Source organism: Chrysemys picta, chromosome 3 (genome assembly GCF_011386835.1).
Source record: "Chrysemys picta bellii isolate R12L10 chromosome 3, ASM1138683v2, whole genome shotgun sequence".
Lineage (NCBI taxonomy): Eukaryota > Metazoa > Chordata > Testudines > Emydidae > Chrysemys > Chrysemys picta.
Window position 1 is genome coordinate 189,648,290 of NC_088793.1, and position 22,115 is coordinate 189,670,404.

Here is a 22,115-nt window from a genome sequence, read left to right on the forward strand (position 1 = left end):
TTTGTTAAATCTGCATGAAACATCACATTCAGCATGGCCATTTGGAAAAGTATCTTTCTTCTGTAAAATGGAATACATCACGAACTCGAGAGTGTCTTGGCAGAAGATGTTGTACTAGGACTATATGTCCTAGCTCAGTGAAAAAGGTCTCAGTTCAGCAAGTTGACTACTGAGCTATACAAATAAACTCAATTATCCTCCATCATTTGCACCTACAAATGTTATTTTTGATGTTCTCTTTCTCTGATGACCTTGACAAAGATGGTATTTTTTTAGCAATCTACAAACACACTCAGCTTTGCCACTGCATAGTTTACAACTACAGCTACCTGAAATTTGGCTTTGCAAGAGTCAGCACAGGCATTTTCTCTGCTCAAACACCCTGTGGGCTTGCACTCCTGAGTTTCCATTTGAATCTCACTAAATATAACCCAGTTTCACATCCAGTCATTGGCACCCATGACTATTGTATAAATTAGATGTAAAAACATAAATTTGGCCATGTTCACTTAAAATTGGACCCACTAGTCACCAAAAACTGAGCTCAGCTTAACTGGTAAATTTCTTTATCCTTAACTAATCTTTTTGATGAACATGGGCTTAGTTTTTTATTTGTAATAAACCCCCAAAACAATATATTTGCCTTGATTTAGCATTCTCTAAACATCTCAGTAAGCATTCTTCTTAATAGGCTGATTTATTTATATTTTAAATAATTAAAAAACCTATCTGACACTCTGTAACTCAAAGTGACATCATCACTTGACCCCTCTCCTCTCCCATCTCAACACTAGAAGATCACCTGGAAGACACAGACTTTGAACTGGAGAGATTGGTTCCAGGCCGGGAAGGGAATCCAGGCGGTGTGCTGAACTGTGAGCTGCCTGTAACCTCTATTAGGATGATTCAAATCTTGCTTAGTCTTTACAATTTAGACTGAGAATTTATTTTTGTTTCTGATGTAACCAACTTTCTCTCTCTATCTGCTTATAATCACTTAAAATCTATCTTTCTGTAGTTAATGAATCTGTTTTTATATGTTACCTAAAACAGGGTGTTTTTGGTTGAAGTGTTTGGGGAATCTCAGCTCAGATTACAAAGGCTGGTATGTCCACTTTCCTTTCACAAAGTGGCAAACTAATTAATGAGCTTGCACTGTCCATGGGAGTCTTGAGCAATGTAAGATGGTATATTTCTGGGGTGCAAGGCTGGTGGCTGGGGTGATTGGCTGGTGCCTCTCTCTGTGTGATTCGTGAGTGGCTCAGGGAGTATTCATGCAATATAGCTAGGTGTGGGGCTCCACATGCTGATGGCTGTGTGCAAGAGTGCAGGGCTGGCTCTAGCGTTTTTGCCGCCCCAAGCAGGAAAAAAAATAAAAAAGCTGCGATCACAAGCGGCAGCAGCTCTACCGCCGCTTCATTCTACGGCAGCAGGTCCTTCGCTCTGAGAGGGAGTGATGGCCCCTCCGCCGAATTGCCGCCAAACGGCCGAAGGTGCTGCCCCCCTCTTCATTGGCCGCCCCAGGCACCTGCTTGCTACGCTGGTGCCTGGAGCTGGCCCTGGCTGAGTGATCATAATGTCTGGAAAGGTTTTGCTGCTTGTCACTGGCATAGCATTGTGTGAGACAGCCCAGGCTGGAAAGTTAAGGGAGCACAGCAGTCCCACAGTTCCAAGTTGTACCCTGGGGATCCCGTCACAATCTATCCAAGATGCCCTAACGCATAATTAATTACAATGAAATCGCAGCAGCATTAAACTAATCATTTCAGCAGGAACTCAGCCAGCCAGACACCTACAGAAATTCCTCATCCCTTCATCATTATAGGAAACATACCTCTGCCAGTTATATCCTGCCTAAATTGAAGGCTATTAATTCTGTTCTGAACATGTTACATTGCACATATTATTTGTGGGTTGGCAGATGGAAAAATATATAAACAAAAATGGAACTCTGTATGATTTTTGCTGACCTGGTAAAGGCCAGTAACAAAATCAACCATAAATGTGGTTCACATGATCTAGGAAAAAGGGTGGCAAAAATAAAAAGCACAAATCTTCCATCAATCTGTTAATGAAAAAAAGGACAGATGCATGGGAGTTTTGCCTGGGTAAGCAGTACAGGATTAGACCCCAAGTATTGCCAATATCAATGAATATACACCAAAAGTAAAACATTCAGTGGCTCATAGCCTACACCAACTTTACTGCCTTTTGCACTCATTGTTAATCATAAATGGAGCAGTAACAGTATTAGTTTAATGCTAACATGGTGAAATAGGTAATTGTTGCAGATTAAAATGCCATGTGAAATTAAAGTGCCATCAAGATGCTTTCTAGTTGCGTGGCACGTGTCCCATATAAGAAGGGCTGTATTTCTTTGATTACTAAATGTAACCATTTACCACAGACTAAATAAAAAACCCCACAAAAAGACAATAGCGTTAACCTGTGTGAGTAATAGTATCTTTAATTGCTATTCCCTGCTGGAACTGGCATGTAAAACCTAGAAACATGAGTACTTGTTCAAGTAAGATTTATATTTCTTTTACTTTTTTCCTCATTTAATTGTACTTTATTTTTAGCTATCAAAATTATTTTTAATTTTGCTGCATCTTAAAACTATCAGCCTTGTCATTTAAAGTAATGACTTTTCTTTATATAAAATAATTTGTTGACAACAACTGTTATTGGTGCTTCAACCCACATCAGTTAAGTATTGTTGGAATACAAATGGTTCTATTCTCAAATAGTTTACATGGTGTGTGAGAGTGATTTTCATATAAACTAAAAGAAAAATTGATAGAATGTATCTTTTTCATTAAACTTACACAAAGGGCAGCAACATTTCTAGAAGTTTCCATTTGAGGCCCCATCCTGCAATGGGATTCATATGGGCAGACTCCTGCACTTGAGTGGCGCCTCCACCCATACAGTTCCACTTTAGGACTGACTTCTTCACAATCACTTTTTTGCCTACCACAGGAATCCTTAATTTAAAGCACAATGGATGAAGCAGTTATGACTTGTAATACTGTAATTTACATTTCAATAAATTAGAGTGGAATTTTACACACTAACTGGCTTTTCTCTAATCAGTGCATGTTGTGCCTAATTCTGCATCCTTAAGCACCCATCTGAAGTCAATAGGTGTTTCAAGTACATAAGAAATGTAGGATCAAACTTCAGTTTGTGTAACAAAATTAAGTTTCCCCCACACAAACTCCAGTTCTCAAATAATAACAGAAGCTATAATGAGATTTCCGGACTAGATTTTCATTTTCTTTACCTCAGTGTATTTCAGCACATTTACTTGTATACTGTGATGTATTATCACATAATTGAAACTAAACTACAATTGCCAAAATAATTAAATGCAAAATAATAACAGTAACAATAAGAAGTTAATGTACCAATGTGGTTTATATTTAATCAAATACAAGTAAGGACATTCAAAATTATGTTTCTCACATGCACTGGAGCTCCTCCTTGCAAATATTTAGTATTTTGTAATATTAGTTTGTACATGATGCTAACTATATGCCTTATCTGTGCATTATGGGTGAGTTATGGGTGAGTTATGGGGTACTGAAGGAGGCCAGGAATCATAACTTTGAATTTCCTGACTTTGTGTTTGCAAAATCTCAAGGATAAGATTGTATTAACATTGTTTTTTGCCTTTGGTTTACTTTAAAGAAAAGCAAAGAGGTTGGTGTATAATTTGGGCTGTATGATTGCACAGTCAAATAAATACACGTATGAATCCACTTTTGTATACTGTTTTACCAACTCTGTACTGTGCCCTGAACAAACATGTGTAATTTGAAATCAGAGTTCCTGTGGGCTAAATTTATTAAGATTGTCAAAAGCTCTCACATTCTAAATGAGGACAAAGTACATAGTGAGTTTAAAATTTTGGGATGACCAAATATAATAAATAAATAAATAGTTTTAAAAAATCCTCTCTGGAATAGCAGTTCAGAAATATTTTAATTAATGAAAAACACTAGGGGATTATGTTCAAATATGTCAAAAAGGGCCAAAGAGGATTATATCAAATGTCCCTCCAAATTTTCATTTGGTAATAAAGACAAACAGGAGAAATTTCTGTTCAAAGGAGAAATTTTGGAGAAAGTCATATGTGCCTGAAAACAAGGGTTTAAAATGACAGTGTTACCATGGCAATAACCAGAGCACTTTTAGAGACATGCTATTATTTTAGGTTAAATTCTCCTGCTTGCATAGCTGCCAAATTGATTCAAATTTATTTCCCCCCTTTCCTGTCCGAAGTTGGAAAAAAATTAAGATTTTTGTTTTTTGCTACAAATAACCAAATCACCCATACATGATAAATCTAAACTATTGTAAAAAACAAACTTTCCATACAATTTTACCAAAAGGTACTGCTCCCCTAGTTTGTTCTCCTTTCCTACTATCTGATATTCTTAAACAATATTTGTTCTTTCTTCTTCAGTGTCCAGGTTTTCACGCAACTTCGTTTTTCATCCCTTTTATGTTTCTCTCAAACCTATTTTTCTTCCTGATATTTGTTTTCTCTTCTGATATTGGTCTTTCTCCTCACTTTCCCCCCTTTCTTTCTTTTCTCAGTCTAGGCAATCTCTTCCACAACGGACCCCCTTCTCAAGTTCCATTTCTACCTCCCTTTTACTCTCCTCCACCTGCCCCCCTTAGACTGTCTCCTCTCTCCAGTTTTCTTCCTCTCTGTGACTGCCCTTTTTGGTCCCCTCCAATTCTCCCTTCTCCTTGGCCTTCAGAAGGGGGCAAAGTATAGGCCTGGTTCCCCTTCAGTTGTAAGCACTGAGCGTTTTGAGAGTGAGATGATGGCATCTGTAGATGTTGCCCTCCATATGCAGGTGGGTTGGCTGGCTTGTGGTTAGGGTTGCCAACTCTGACTGAAGCTATTCTGGGAGATCTCTCCCCCCCCCCCCACACCAACATGTTGTAATGTCATTTTTGTAAAATATCCTATTAAAATCTCCTGGATTGTTTTCAATGGTCACCAGGAGATCAATGCTGATTCCGGGAGACTCCAGGCCAATCCTGGAGGGTTGGCAACTCTAGGGCACCTCCCTTGGGTCCAAGGTGCTTCCCCATGGAACATGCATGGGTGGGGTCTAGCATTTCTAAAAACAGTGGGTTGCCAATGCTATAATGAGTCTGGAGGGTTCAGACCCCTCAAGAGTGTGTGGGATGGGGAGGAGGGGGTAGCACTTCTGCCAGGCCTGCCACAAGCCACTCCCATTGTTTGGAGGGAGGAGAATCCCCCCATTTGGAGGAGGATCATTTTCAGTCAGTGGGTGGGGAGGAAGGAGGGAGTGGAGGGTTTTGCTGAGTGTGGTTCTGTGAGGGATACAGGGAATTCCCCTCAGAACTCCCCACAGCCTGATGCAGCAGCATCCCCTGCTCCCCCACAGGAGGCTGGAGGGAGAGGCGCGCGGGAGGAACCCGCCTGCTCCGCTCAGGCGCACGCTGCGCTCTGGTGGGTAGGAGGGCGCGTGCAGAGCCGGTCCCTGCTCAGTGCGCCGGCTGCCGGGGCGGGCGATTGGAGTCCCGTCCTCGGCTCTCGTGCTGATAGCAGGGGCCGCACCCCAGCCCTGTAGCCGACGGCGCAGGTTCAGCCCACACCCAAGTTGGGACTCTCCGACGGCCGCAGGAAAAAGCCCAGGACACGGTAGGGGAGGGAGGCGCAGAGCCGGGACAGCGTCAGTGCTTCAAGTGCGTGTCTGCGTGTTTATGTGGATGCGCGCCGTGTGTCTAGGTGCAAATGCGTGTGTGTCTTCATGTCCGGGCGTGTATTGGGTGTCTGCATGGCTGGGTACGTGCGCAGGTGTGTAGGCGTGTCTGCCACCGTGTGCGGTGTGTATGTATGTAGCGTGGTGTGAGCCGAGCGTGCATCAGTGTGGATTGGGCGTTCATATGTGTCTGTGGATATGTGGTGTGAACGCGTGTGGAGTGTGTGTCTGTGTGGTCCTGTACAAATATGTGCGTTTATTTAAAAATTAGTAACTTTATGAAAAGTAGCTGTAATCATTTGTGTTTAAATTATGTATCTAACTAAACTTTGTTAAAAACATTTCTATTGGGTCGACCTACCTGCAAACTAACCCAGGCTTAATGTTACCAGAGAAGGAACTGTGTTCTGATCATTTCTGAGCAAAAGAGAAAGTAAACTATACCTGCATGAAATTTTAAAAAAATTAAACACATTTTATCTGTATCTTTTCCAAACATCTAAGATAAAAGATAAAAAATATCTAAATAATGCAGTCGTAACTTGAATTCTTGGATGAGAAATACATGCAAAGTATTCTTCCTATTATTATAATAATTTGTATGTTCACAGATCATTTTCAGATACATCTTTCTTTCTATACCAATTGAGATTTTTTTTTATCCTCCTGCCTTTTTTGTTTAGTTTTTTGTGTGTGTGTGTGTAGCTACCATCCTGCCAAAAAATTGTTTACCAAGCCTGCAACTGAGACAGTTGTGTTTATTCTAGGAGTTTACACAGATCTCTGCTATCCTTACACTACTGTTGAGGGGAGATGGGACAATCAGCCAGCTGAATAGTTTAGTCGTAAGCATAGAGACCTTTGGATGTGAGGGTGCTGTGAATACAGACTCCAGCTATGCTGTACAATTAGTCTTTATGACAGAGAATACTCTGACTGCTCTTTATAGCGGGAGTAGCAGTGTTGGTGAGAAGAATCCACAGTGTTTTTTTAGATTCCCATATAACAGTGTTAAAAGAATGAGAATGCTTTTATCTTCTTGATGGCTGCTTTCCTCTTGCTAATCCTGGCTTGATCTCTGTAGGTGCCTTATCATGAAGGTGACACCCACTAGGAGGAATAGGGACAGAACTGCCGTCAGAATTCCCAAGTGTGCCACTACTAATCACTTGATCAGATTAGGATCAGTAGTGCCATAAGTGATACCAAGTCTATTTTTCTCCTCCGCAGCAATATCTCTAGTCTTAAATAACCCCTATGCCCAGTACTACTAAGATCTGTAAATTCACTGCAGTCATATTAGCTGCCAAAACTGAAAGCAAATATGACTGCTGCTTTCACAGTATATGTGATACGGTAGGGAGACACTACCAGCACTTCATTATTTTAGTTTAACCACAAATCTAGGAGCAACATTGTGTATTCTAAAACACAGCCCCACTAGTGTGCCTTACCTGTAACCTGAAGGGAATAACTCTAGAAATGAGAGTGTAGTTCAGTTTCCATGTCCAGTCAAATGCTGGTGTCTCAGCTGAAACTGTCAACAAGGGCCAGAATTTGGGCTCAATCCTGCAAAAGAAACTCCTTCCTGAAAAAGTCTATAAGACTCCTAAGCAGATAAATTAAAAGGACACTGAAACTAAATGAGTAGGGTTAATAGGAAGAAAAGCCAATAGCAATGAGCTATTCCAAGGATACTTACAAAAAAGGGAAAAAAAGGGTGGGGGAAAAAGTTTGAAAGAAATATTGTTAAAAATACTGGCTCTGTTATCGGAATTAAAATGATACAATAATGTTTTAAGACAGCAAAGGGGAGAGGGTTTTAAAAAATCCATATTTGAGGGCATGACCTTGAGTTCAGTGACTTTTGTCTGAGTAATGAGGGCAGCATTGGACACTGAAAGGGAGAGTAAAGAACTAAAATAAAGGAAAGATTTTTTAAAGAATTTGATTGGTCTTCTTAAAAGATTATTGTTGTCAGGGGTGATAAATCCAACATGTAACCACTCCTAAAACCTCAAGAATTCACTTATTTAAACCTTTATATGCCCTTTTATTGTTGTTTTTAACAATGAAAGCGGGTGCTGATGGCCAGTTGCTGTGATACATGGCAGAGAGACAGCAAAGAGAAGAGAGGTAAAATTTGGGGCCCAGGGAGTTTACACATTCAATTCCTTCAATCATGGGAAACCCTAACATGACAAGAACTAGGCACTGCCATTTGGTTCTGAGTGTTGGCATCCCTGTGTAAGTATAACCGCTTTGCTGCCCTGGAAGTCCTGAGAGAGAGGCAGGAACTATCTTAGCTTCTTGGTGCAGTCTGATATTACTCCATCATTTTTCTGGCTGAGCAGAATTAGTCAGGACCATCACTGGATCCTGTCTGCGTAGTCTCCCATTGAGTAAGACAAGACTCCTTCCCCTTCCTCCCTCATCACTTCGACTAGGGAGTAAAGAAGTGGCTTCTGAGATTGAAGTGGTTTCTCCTGCTCAGTGCAGAGCATACTGTTGCTGGACCATTATTTTACAATTTTCTTCCATTTTTATTATGAACTGAGAGAGAACTCAGTTATATTTTTACATGTTTGCAAACATTCTTGGGAACAAACTGGGACATTTTCCACAAGCAGATCGAAAGGTAATTGGGTTTTTTGAGTGGTCTTCAGTCAAAACTCACCTATCTTTGTTTTCTGATATATTTCCTGTGCACCTTATCTTTTGAACCTTTAGATAGCTTAACTGAACTGAGTAGTGTTAAATGCAAAACCTGCTCCCCTGACAGCTTTATTTTTAATTTGTTCATATCAGGATAGCTGTAATATCCCTGAAATAAACTCACACTTTCATTACAGAAATGTTGCACTCAAATTATTTTAAAATAAAACTGAGATGATCAGGAACCTCTTTTGATGCTGGTGCTATTCCTGTCTGTTATGAGATTGTGCAGAACTAACCCTCCTTATCCTTGAGATGGCTAATGGGAAAAATAAATCTAAACGGAGGGATATTTCTAACTCCTGTACTTTGTCACTTCCTTATTGCTTTTGAATGTCTCAGTACCAGTCTCACTTATGCCTTCAGAGTCAGGGACAGCAGAATCAGTGGAAGATATGTGTGGATCCTTAGGATTAATGTATAATTTAGGATGTGTGCTACTAATCCTAAACTCACAAAGAACCATCTAAGCACATTTGAGAGTAGAATTTGGCTTTACATCATGTGAAGACTGACAGCTTATGTTTTATACACTTCTTCATGGATAAACTGAGTGCTAAAGTTACTGACAAAGGGATCCCTTGTCTTGTAATCTTAGTGTCATCTAACTCTACAATGAAATCAGTGACATTTTTGCCCTCCATATGTTGAGAGGAGTACATGGAGAAGACACCTAAGTGGCAAGAGAACATGTGATGTGCTGGGAACTGGCAGGGCTGGATTAACTCTCCTGTGGGCATGGGGCTATTAGATTTGTGGGGTCCCTGTAAACAAGTCTTTTTCCTGGGAGGGAGTTTGGTGCAGGAGGGGGCTGAGGCAGGGGATTGGGATGCAGGAGGGAGTGCGGGGTCTGGGAGAGAGTTTGGCGTAGGAGTGGGCTGGGGCAGGGCATTGGGGTGCAGGAGGGGATTTTGATCTGGGGCAGGGGATTGGGATGCATGCAGGATGTCTCTGCATGCCCCTAGGGGGAGGGGAACAGCGTGTCTCTGTGTGCTGCTTGCGCCCGCTAATGCCGCCCCTGCAGCTGTGGGGACGGTGCTGGGGGCGGGGACAGCGCGCGGAGCTGCCTCCCCACCGCCAGGGACCGCAGAGATGTGCCAGCAGCCAGTCACTTCCAGGAGCAGTGCGGGGCCAGGCCAGGCAGCTTGAGCTCCCCGGAGATCACTGCCTGTGATTTATTTTTGCAGGGTCCCCCTGGGCTGCAGCCCCAAAAGCCCCTGCCTTAATCCGGCCCTGGGAACTGGCTGTATTTTTAAAGATTGTGTCAATGTATTGAGTAACTGACAGCTTGAGAATTGGAATGGAATGTGTCCGTGCTCCCCCGGGCCAGGAGCGGAGTCACAGTTGGGCTGGGTGCTGAGGCTGGGGCTGAGAGCGGGGCTGGGAGTGGGGGCAGTGTGCCAGTGGCTGGGGGCCGGGGGCCAAGAGTGGGGTCTGGGGTCTGGCAGCCAAGAGCAGGGGCTGGGAGTGGGGGCCGGCGGCTGGGATGGGGGCTGCAGCTGCGGCCGGGGGTGGGGCCGTAGCAGAGCTGAGAGCAGAGTGGGGCTGGGTGTCACTCCCTCTCTGCCCCCCCAATGGGCGCTGGCCTGGGCCGCACTGTGGCTTAGAGCAGGGGATGGAGATCTGGATTCTATTCCTGTTGTTGGTGAGATCCATTTGTGGTGGACCTCTATGCCACTTAAGCCAAAGTGTGCATAGCGACTATACGGGAGACTGAGGGTGGCCCAGCACCACAAACTTTGCCTGTCTAGCCTCAGCACCCAATGGAAGGGGTCTCTAGTGACCCTTGGCAAGCCAGCATGCAAAGCCACAAAGAGGGTGAGCTAGAGAAGGGGTTGCAGGACCCAGTGACTCAACACTAGGGTGGAGTGCATGTCACCCTTAGTAACCTTGGGCAAGTGACTGTATATCTCTGTGCATCATTTTACCCATTTTAAAAACAGGAGTTATAATTGCCTACCACTATACTTTGTGCTTTGAGTTCTTCCGGTGAAAGGCACTATAGACTTGAATGCAAAATATTATTTATTATTAGTATAAATGTTGAAGAGTGAGTTGTCATCTGTTCTTTTATTACTTCATGAACTTTATTTGGGTGTTTCCATCATCAGTGGAATATGGAATAAGAAAACAACAAAATAACAATGAAATAATGACTTATTTCTGCGTATTTAGAATTTCATGCTATCCTTTTTTATAGTTCTTTGAAAAGAATTACAAAATTTATAAAAGAAATGAATGGCGGGCTAAAGGTCGAAAAAATGGATTTGGTATTGATCTAGCCAAGATAGGTATTTGCGTATCTCTTGAGTTTGTCCAACTATTGCCTCTGAAAATATTCTAGAATACTTTGGCTTGATTCTCCACTGCCTTACACCTTTGTACACCTGTGCAAAGCAAGTGGAACATGTGACCAAATCAGAATTTTCTAGGAACTTACACTAGTGGTAGAATTTTACTCCATCTTTACACAGGTATATATGACTACTTAAGGGGCAAGATCACAGAGAATCAAGCTATTTATCATTTGCCTTAACTTTATGCTTATGCAAGTCATTCCATTTCAAATTGTTTCTTTAAGATGTTCATAACTTTCTCTAACATTTTCCTTTTGTATTAAGGCCCCCAATAAGCATGTGTATCAGTGATTTGCCAAGTTGTGGCCTAAAATTTCTTATGTTTAATCTCAGGTCATATACAAATGTTTAAGTTGCACATTACATAAACTTCCCACCTGCTTCATAGCAGCTGTGTATCCTCCTCCCTATCTATTGATCAGCCACTCAGAATTCTGCAGTTACCCCCTTCCGGCTGTCCAGCCTCAGCTAGATTCCCCCCTCAGTGACAGTCCTGCAGCTTCTCCTCCCAGCTGCCAAACCTTTTGGTATTTCCCCAACAAAAGCCCTCTGAATTGTAGATGCACTGAGGAGTGCTGGTCCCAATGCTTCAAGAAAGTGCAAACTTCCATGAGACACTATGGTATGTCTAAATGTGTGATGCTTACTTATTCCAAGAGACTTATTAGTAATGTTGAATTGTGGGGCTTGAAATACCCATCTATTTGGATTTATTTTTCTCTATGGGCATGACTAACTTCACACCTTTTAAAAATCTTAGTGGACTCTGCTAACTTTACCTCAAGCTGTTACAAAATTAAATTGCCTTTTTATATTATAACAACGATGGGACAGATTTTCAAAGATTTAGACACTGACAGATACAAATAGGCACCTAGTGGGATTTTCAAATGTGCCTAAGCAGGACTGTGTCTCACTCCCATTGAAAACAGGCACTTAACCTGTTTAGGTGCTTTTGAAAATCCCACTAGGCACCTATATGCATTTTTAAAATCTGGCCCGAGGTGCTGTGTGATTTGTTGTTTTTAACAATTCAGTAAAAGCATGCTAACTTTTTAATTAATGAAAAGGAAAAATGACATAAGGATGAGGCCAAACTATAAAAAATAGAATAGCAAAAGATTGAGAAGGTAACACAAAATTCATATACCTTGTACCCTGTAAAATATGTTTTCTTGATACAGGTAGATATCACAGCAGAGTGGAGCAACGGCTACAACACAGGACTGGTAGGCCATTAGAACTGGGTTTTACTCCTAGCTGTGCTACTGACTTGCTGTGTCTTTGGGCAAGGTGTTTAATGTCTATGTGCCTAAGTTTCCCCTTCCACAATATGGAATAATAATACCTACTCTCCTTTGCAAAGTGCTTTGAGAGTTATGCATGAAAAAGTGCCCATATAACTGCAAAAATTAGCATATCACACGTGAGTTACATAATCAATTGTTGCACTTGCTTAGGTTGACTGAATTTTGTTGTTATAAACAAAACAAAGTGGCATGCCTCAGTGGGTATGTTGTAGTTTGATGCGTGCCGTCTACAGACAATGATTTCCCGGTGATGCACTTAATAGATTCACCCTCTAAAAGCAAAGGACAGTATTGCTCTGGACACTGGTCAGGCCTCTGTATACTCTTCTCAGCAGACCCATATGGCTAAGGCTGGGTCTACACTACCCGCCTGAATCGGCGGGTAGAAATCGACCTCTCGGGGATCGATTTATCGCGTCCCATCAGGACGCGACAATCGATCCCCGAATCGACGCTCTTACTCCACCAGCAGAGGTGGGAGTAAGCGCCATCGACGGGAAGCCGCAGAGGTCGATTTTGCCGCCGTCCTCACAGCGGGGTAAGTCGGCTGCGATACGTCGAATTCAGCTACACTATTCACGTAGCTGAATTTGCGTATCTTAAATCGACTCCCCCCTGTAGTGTAGATGTAGCCTGATAGGACATCCCCATAACAATGAAACATGGCAACGTTTACCTGGCATCTGATTCAAAGTCTGTTCCCAGGACTCTCTAGTCATCCTAATTCTTATAAGGCCTGATCCAAAGCCCGTTGAAGTAAATAGGACTATTGACTTCAGTGGTTTTAGGATCAGGTTCCTAGTGAGTCTAGGGCTATGAGTCTGCTTTCCAAACTTTTCACTCTCTTTCTAAACAATGGTGATAGTTTAACGACACTCACTTTTGGTTTTGTTGTGCAAATATGATTTTTTCTTAGTCTCAGGCTGCATGGCAGGCAATATAATTTGTCCTAGTTTAATGTGGGGTATTACATTTTTTATAGAACTCTGGCTGTGGCCTTCTGGATAGCACCAACATTTCATAAGAAAAAAGGCACTGAAGCAAACAAGGTAATTTTATATGTTATTGAACATCCTGCTGGGTTGTAGCTAAATGCCATCTGCTGAAAGGTTGCAATCACTGTAGAGGAACACTATTCTACGATTATAAAATGGTGCATTATGAAAAGCATTTTTCATTATAGTGAGTCACACAAAACTACATTTCAGGTGAATTAAAGTAGTTGAAATAATAATGGGTATGTGGCTCCTCTGCGTGCTAAGAGTATAGTAGATTTACTTTTTATTTTAGTTTTTTGGAATGGAGGCAGAATAGTCTAGTGTTTAGAGCACCCAACTGGGAGTCAGGAATTCTGAAGTCTCTTTCTTGCTCTGCCACTGATTAGCAGTGTGAACATGTACAAGTCACTGTGACACAAATTTTCAGAAGTGTCCTGTAATTTTCATTGTCCAACCTTGAACGCTCAGAGTTTGTGTTTTAGAGATGCTGAGTACTTGCAGTGCCAGTGGCTTAAACTGGGGCTGTATATTTTTAGCACCTATAAAAATCAGACCCTGGATGTCTAAAGCTAGTCACCTCAAAAATGAGACATGCAAAATTGAAAATTGCTTTTGAAAATTTTGGCATTAACATTTTGATGCCTTATTATTATCTCCTTGTGAGGCTCTATTGATTAATGTTTGTAAATGCCTTGAAAACCTTGGCTATAAAATGCTGTATAAGTGAAACATTTTGTTATTTTAGTACTACTATTAATAATAAACAAAGACTACTGTATGTTTAACTTGCATGGGTAATTTTAAACTTCTGCTATAGGCAGTTATGAAAGAAAATATCATTTAAACTGCATGTATAATCAAGTTAAACAGTTTTAATAATATGCACATCATATTCATATTCCATATTTATTTTTTATTTTGGACTCTTACATTTTCATAGGGTAGTTAATTCAATTCTGTTGATAGCTCTTGTATTACTGTGTTAATTCTACAAGCTTTTTATTATGGTCATCAGAATTGTCAATAGATTTCAGAGCACAATAATTTTAACCATGTGCTTCTATGGTACCAATGTTGTAAACAATCTTTGATCAGTGAAGTTTTCACAGTGAACCAGAATTTTAGATCTCATTATAAAACAACGCAATTATGTGCTGAACAAGAATCAAACCTCTGGAAAAGCATCTGAAAAAAATGAAAGGCCTGAAATGCTGATCTCATTGATCTCTCTTTTTAACTGAAATAAAAAGAGATTACCTTTGATTACAGCTAATTCTGTTTATATTAGAAGGGAACAAAGACATATAGTGCCAGATCCTGAACTTGTGTAAATTGCTGTAGCATAGTTGAAGTCATTGGGCTGTGACAATTTATGTCTGCTGAGGATCTGTCCCATAAATTTTACTACATAGGGATGTTCACTTTGTCCTTTAAATTACTTTAAAAAATCGTAGTGCCCTAATACTTGTTCTTAGAGCTTTTGCTTAAACAGTAGATGTAGCTTTACTTCCTCTCACAACTGATATTTAACCAGACATTTATTTCACATGCAGTAATACTTTTCAGTATTAATATTGAGAAATGAGTAAGATTGTATGGTCTTTGGGGGCAAGGACTCTTCCTGTAAGGTGCCTTGCAGGCTTTTGAGCTATAAAATTAATGAGTGATAATAATTTTATAATGGCTGCTTCCCTGCCCAGAAGTTTACTTTAGATTGATGACAACAGCAAGGGATGACAACAAAGAGAGATGACTGGGAAGGGCAGGACAAGGGGACAAGGACAATAGGATTGTGTGCTTCCTTAGGATGCTAGTGCATACATGTGTCTTGATAATTAAGATATATGATAATGAATTCTCTTTCTAGAAATAATTAACATGAATTAAATGTAAGAGTGCAGAAAATAGACATAGAAACAGTCATACTGAATCACATTTCTGGTCCAACTAGTCTAGTGTCCTCTCTGTGATTGTGGCCAGCACTGTAGATCTGGGCCAGATCTTGAGCCTTGTTAAGACTGCTTTGTGCTCCCTAGCATTGTGCTAAGCATCAAACAGCTGATCCTCAGGATCAGGGCCTTTGTGTTTTGTTCATGCAAATGCCTCAAACAGAAACTGTTTGTGAATATGATGTTTTTACTACAGAAACAGACTGTATAAATTACGTGTGGAGTTTGGAAACTGATGTGTCAGCCTAAGTTAAGTGAAATGTGATTAGTGAGAAATGCTGTATATTGTGTGCACACTTGTTGCTAAAGCTTAAACAGGGCTCGATCTTGCAAGGTGCAGAAGCATTCTGTCTCCAGTCCAGCAACACATTTAGATGTGCTCAGCACATTGTGGGTTTGAATGCTTGGTGAACAGGAATTCATTACAGCTGGACATTTCTGAAGAAGACCCAGGGTGAAATCCTGGCCCCATTGAAGTCAATGGAAGTTTTGCCATTGACCTCAGTGGGGCTAGGATTTCACTCCAGATATTCAAAGTTTTTGTTAAAAACTTTCTGGTCTAAATTCTGCCCTCAATTACACCTGCCAAACCCTACTGAAGTACCAGAGGGTAGAATTTGTCCATATGGCTTTAATTCAGTACTAGCGTCATATAGGTCTGTTTTCATTTTTTTTCAAATTCTGGATGATTCAATGGAATATCTACGTGCCATGGAGAAGGAATTGGAAAAATCACTGAAATAGTTTAACATAAAACTATATTACAGTGACAGGAGAATGTAGGTTTTAAAAATACTTACTGACTGTGTCGGTAGTTTGAGATCACCTATAATATGCAGTTCATTTCAGTTTGGCTTAATACCTTCCAGAGAAAACCTCATAGCACTGAGTATGGTGCAAGGAAAAATAACTTGATTCCTGGACTAAAACTAGAAAGAGTTAAATAACTGGAAAACTGGGGAAACCAAATTGCATAATTAGGTAATATGTAGAATTTGTTACAAATATACACAGTATCAATCAAATATTATGTCTGATTTATCGGAAATAGCAACAAAGAGTCATATCATATGGTGAAATAAACAGACCTAAGGATGCGTGTCCAGCCTTTCAGTATGGTGTGATAAATGTGAGATGGCCCCATTTTGAAAGGTTGTAACCTGTAACAAGAAGAGATTTCAGTTATTAAAGAAAAAATCATAAGGGAAAAACAGTAATGAAAGCTTTTATATCTGATTCTTGAATCTGTAATGATTTGTTTTTAGTGTATTGCCAATGTCCCACCAATGTTGGAAAACCTGGTATTTTTTCCTTCCCAACTTCTTCTACAGCATATGTAGAAAATACTGCACTGTTATCTGAAAACCTGATTCAAATTGTTCTTCTTTAAAACTAGAAACCTTCCATATTTCTGTAGGTGGCCATTTTACTTTCCTTATGTTTTTTCTTCTCTTTAACCAAGAGATGTCTTCTCGGCTTATTTGTTTTCTTCAAGCTCTTTGTTGCCAAATTTTGTATGCTTTTCCATATGCAAAGAACAACCATATACATTCAGTATGAATGGCCTTTATTTTATATTTAATATTACAAGAACAACAATACAACCACAAAAGTAAGATCACCATGAGAGAGTGCACGAAGTACTCCTCCGTAAGGCCTTGTTTTTGGAACTAGTGGGAAAACACTGATGTAAGTACCTACAGTGCCGTGTCTCCATTCAAGCCATGCTGTTTGAAGTTCAGGTCAAGTACAGTTCTGTCCCATGACCACCCTGGTGCTGCATTATACCTTTGCAGTTGCACTGGCATTTGGGTACCTCTCCCTAAGTTCCCAAAAATAGCTTCCTGAAGCTGTGGCTTTTGAGAGAGCTTGGAAAGCTTCAGGGAGACCTGGGGAATTGTAGGAAATGAGGTCATATTCCTGTAAGTCTCCTGGTGCCGGTGCTGTTGGCTAGTGCTTTTATCAGAATGGTGGCCAGGATGACCAGAAAAAAGGTTTCTGCTGGAGCTTCTATAAAGCAGTGAGCAGACCACTGAGGCAGCTAAGCAGAGGCAGTGGAGGATGTTCTGGCAGTACTTGCTGAGAGCCAGAGATCAGTTCGCTGATGCAATCATGATGCAATAGTTGTGCTTTCATCACAATCCTAGGAGATGGCTCTCTACTGTGATTGCAGATCAACTTCACAGGGTCTCATGTCACTTTTGTGCCTGGACTATGCTCATAGACAGGTGGAACAAAACTATTCTCAAGCAGCATTGGCCACATAACTTTGAGATGAAAAAAGAGGCTCTTCTTTGCTTTGGCAGTGCAGTGAGCGTCATGCCATGAGGATGAGGACTCTTCTCACCATAAAAAAGAGAGTGCTGGTCTCCCTGTGGAAGGTGGCTGACGACCTTAGTTACCAGTCAGATGGGCCAATTTGAGGCTTGGAAGTCATTGGGGGTGTACGGGTGGTGGAGGTTTGCAGGTCAATAAATAATGTGCTGCAGGAATGTGTGATCAAGGTGGCCAATGTGCTGCAGGAATGTGTGATCAAGGTGGCCAATATGCCAAAGTTCACTGAGGGATTTAAACAAATGGGAGTTCCTCATCCGTGCAGCAGCCATTGATGGAACTCATGTGCCAATGAACAGTTGGCTCCTAAACACAAAATGTCGGCTGCCTCTACAGCTGGGGGGAGGTGAATATCACTCCATTTAAAGATGCAGTACATAGAAAAGAAGTTATAACTGGCACATGCTACATATACCACAAAAATAATTAACCTTCATAGAAGGAATAGCCTCATTCCCATTGTTTATTTTTATGTTCTTAAGTAGGAGAAACGTCTGCACTCTACTCTACTTTTTGTGTCCTACTTAACAGAAAAATCTAGTTGCATATGTATAACCCTCTACAAAACACATAAATCCTCAGTCTGGCTTTGTTGGGATTTGAAATAGGTTCAACAGGATCAACCAACTACCACATTAATGTGCTGAGTCTGTTCTCTGGCAGCTACAAATGAATTTGATAACATGAAAAATTCCTGTGTGGAAAAATGGAAAGCTGATCTCCAAATAAAATCCTCTCTGGGATAAGAAATCCCCTTGCTCTATGAATATTATTCAACATCAGACAAGGGCAAAGGACCAACTAAAACACTCAGTAATACATTTCTCAACCTGAAAACTTGTTTCATGAGATTACATTTTAGCACAAACACAAGCTGACTCCTGCAGTCTTCACACAGTCAAAACTCCCAATAGGAGTGGCATGCATGTAAAGGGTGCATGATAGTCCTATTTGTGGTACTAAATCTGTATTTTTAGATAACATTTTCCATTACAAAATTAAATTATGATAATTTTTTCCAGACGTGGGAATTTGTTTATAATAGGCCAAATCCTGCTGTTTATATGTAAAGATGACCCAATTTTAATGAGAATTTTGCTTGAGTAAGGACTGCAGGTGAAATTGACAGCTCTAAGGCTCGAGTGGGACTTAAGTGGGGCATACAGCTTTTACTGGCCCTTTCCAGAGGGCTGAGTTTCACACTGTATAATTTGGACCAGTATAATCAGTCTTTTGAATATCTGAGATGAACCCAACACATTTTCTAACATTCCTGGGATAAAATAATTTCTGTTCTGATATGCTGAAAACACTGGGCTAGATTCACAGGCTGCTTATGCCAGTGTAAATGGTGGTAGAATTCCCTGGGGATGGAAACTTCACCAGGGGACTGAGTTTCATTGGTTTTGCTGTAATGCAACTCTTGGGGCATGGCATAGCAGCAGGGACTGATACAACACAAAAAGCGGATGGCATTGCCAGGAAAGGGATACATAGCATGCCAGGAGAGTCAGCTAATGCAGCAGCTTTCTAGAGAAGATGTCAGCAGTAAAGTATCTATGAGGGACCAGTGCACAATGAAATTGTTACCCTGGCAGAAACCTGACAGAGGGCAGAGGTAGAAACATTAATTTCCTTCTAAAGAAGGTTGAACATCATTCAGGTATAATGGGGTTAGCTGGCACAGGCAAGTGTAATTACATCTTCCTTTGCCAGCTTAGCCAAATTTGTCTATAGTGGGTATTTACTATAGTTGCAGGATGCAATAGGAATAGCTCACTAGGGAAGTTTCCTAAGTCCAATGTAAGTAAAGTTTAAGTTTTCTCTTTGTCATACAATCAGAAACACTATGTAAGAGGATACTTGCACCATCTGTATCTCCTGTAATTATCCTGAACCCAACACTAGATTTTGTGCCCCTATTTTTAAAAGACATACTGCTAAATAGATTTAAAGAATGTTGCCTTTAGAAAAATAAGTGAGCAGCACCATAGCACTAGTGGAACACCAGGCGCTTGGCAGGTCTGTGTCAGCTGAGAGAAATAGCAAAAGCAGTAGGATAAGAACGGACTAATTTATTCTACTCCTTTATGTGCAGCATACTGACTTGCAAATTCCACAGTGTCAGGAGAAAAGTATGTTTTAAAGTCTGTTTCATGTGCTATAAATTACCTGAGGGAGAGTCTGAATCTTTAAAGGGAATTTAGATAATTTCTCTTATTTTAAAAAAATGCAGTATAGTAAAAACCATATTCTTAAATGTTCATGCTAATTTTATATATAAAAATAGACATTAAGCTATGGATATCATAACTAGACTTCTGCATTCCGATTGCTAGCCTTTTGGTCAGTTTATAGAACTTGGCAGTCTGCAGTCAAAGAGGAGCCAAACATTTTGTTATGGCTTTGGGAAAGGGTGAGAAAGTAAAGAAGAGAAGAAGAAGATTTATGAAGTCTTTGTTGAGATGTATGATGATTAGACTGATCTTACAAACCTCAAGGCTGGATTCTGGGATCTGGCAGAGCTATGCTCAGTACCAACATAGGACTGGAGGGGGAAGGTGTGAAAAGTTGGCTCTCAGACACCTTTCTGCTCTTCCAATCCTGGGACTGGCATTGAGACTGTTTCAATCTTTGCTGTAATTTAGCAGAGCCTGAGGGCAGCCAATAGTAACAGTTCCACACCCCTGACAGATCCTCAATGCCAGCGAGCCAGATGGCACTGGCTATGCTAATTTTATGCTTGCTGGAGATTCCCCTACACCAGAAGAGTCTCCAGTTGCCACATTAGGGCAACTTTGCAGCTACTTTGCACTGTCTGAGCAGTAGAGCAAAAAACATCTGGAAGAGGGGCTGAGGACCTGACCCAACTTGTTTACATAGTGAAGGGACTTGAAATTCCTGATTTTTTTTCGTTGTTTTGTTTTGAAAGATCCATCTTTAGGATGCGTATGCTTCAGGCTTGTCTATGCACAGACTTGCAGTGATTTAATTTAGCAGTTTAGTTACACTGGTGCAAAATTGGGTGGACACACAAATCTGTTTAAAACTAGTTATATCGGTTTAGCTTGCACCTGTAAATTGTAATTCAGATTTAAAGCGCTTAAAGTATTGACACACAAAACTGCACCAATTTAACTACATTTGTTTAAAATCCCACAAGTCAACTGTGTATTTAGACCAGCAAAGTAGGAATCAAGGTATCTTTATTAATAACTGGGGCATTTTTACATAGATAAGTAACAATACACAGTGTGTTAATTCTTCTTCGAGTGCTTGCTCATGTCCATTCCAGGATAGGTGTATGCACGCCGCATGCACAGTTGCTGGAGATTTTTGCCTCAGTGGTATCTGTAGGACTGGCTCTAGTGCCCTCCGGAGCCGTGTGCATATGTGCCAGTATCGGGGGGTCAAGACCCTCTCAGTTCCTTCTTACTGCCCGACCGTGATGGTTGTGAGGACGATGGTTCTTGCTGTGGCAAGGTTTCTTTCTCAGTGGTTGGACTTTCTCTGTTCATATTCAGTATAGTTTCCAGAGTTACTGTATATAGTAGTGTTAATGATTATCCCTGTCATCAAGGGACTTTTTGCCCCAGGAATTGGGCATGCCCTGGGCTTCAAGCCGTGTGCCTCTCGCGGCAAGCTGATACCAGTTAGTGACCCACACACTACCTGTCTAAAGTGTCTGGGGGGAGTCTCACGTTAAAGAGAAGTGCTAGATCTGCAGGGACTTCAAACCCCATACCAGAAAGGACAGGGATATTCGGCTGAAACAGGGGTCCCCAACGCGGTGCCCGCGGGTGCCATGGTGCCCGCCAGGGTATCCATATGCACCTGCCTACTGGCCGCCGGAAAAGCAGTCGTTGAAATGCCACCGAGAAGCGGTAACGTCAAGAAGCGCTACCGCTGAAATGCCGCTGAATTTCAGCGGCATTTTGGCGGCGACGCCTCTTGATGCTGCTGCTTCACGGCGGCATTTTGGCGGCGACGCTTCTTGACAATGCTGCTTCACGAATTTCGGCGGCATTTTGGCGGCTCTTAACGTTGCCGCTTCACGGCGGCATTTTGGCAGCTGCTTGTCTGGCGGCCACGGTCCTCGGCAGCTAGTCATCCGGCGCCCGCTCCATGGAAAAGGTTGGGTCCACTGGGCTGAAACCATTCTTATGGAGGTGGTCATCAGACCAGTCTTAGAGCTGAGCCACTCCGAATTGGTGCTGAGTACTTGGCATCCATTTGGAGCACTCCCCTGGCACCGTGTTCTTCCTGGCACTGTTCTCCATCTCCAATGCCGAACAAGAAACATAAGAAACAGTGCACTGACAGAGGATGTTCTCCAGTGATGAAGAGAGACAAGTGGGGAGGGACTGGTGTAGTGAGACCCATGTCGGGCCACTTGTCCTCTCCAGAGCCACTGATGGTGCTGCAGACTCTTTCTAGAGCACCGACTCTGGTACAGGACCCACCACCAACTCCTGGGAGCAGCTGTGGGGCCAGACATTTGCTGACTCCCTCAATACTGGAGGCCTTTTAGGTGGCGAAGGACCTACTGTCCCTCCTGATCTTGCTGACCCCTCAAGGACTCCCGCTGGCTAGGAAGGGGTCAAAAGGGAACAAGGTCCGGCAAGCTCCATCCCGGTAGCGACCATGGCGGCACTGTCCAGAGGCAATCCCTCCATGCTAGCAATGCATTGGTCACCATCTT

The 22,115-nt window shown here is 41.6% G+C and overlaps 1 protein-coding gene across 3 annotated transcripts in view; it reads left to right on the forward strand.

Annotated features, from left to right (window-relative positions):
* Positions 1–5,430: 5,430 nt before the first annotated feature.
* The window catches only part of LOC101952880 (uncharacterized), an 85,406-nt gene continuing 68,721 nt past the window's right edge, over positions 5,431–22,115 (forward strand). For 2 of the 3 annotated variants that reach the window (XR_010599945.1, XM_042857211.2), the window contains exons 1-2: positions 5,496–5,689; positions 13,115–13,181. The gene's annotated coding sequence lies outside the window, so the exon portion shown is untranslated. Of the gene's footprint in view, positions 5,690–13,114; positions 13,182–22,115 lie in introns of all 3 variants that reach the window. The other variant, XM_065589662.1, reaches the window with a different exon arrangement.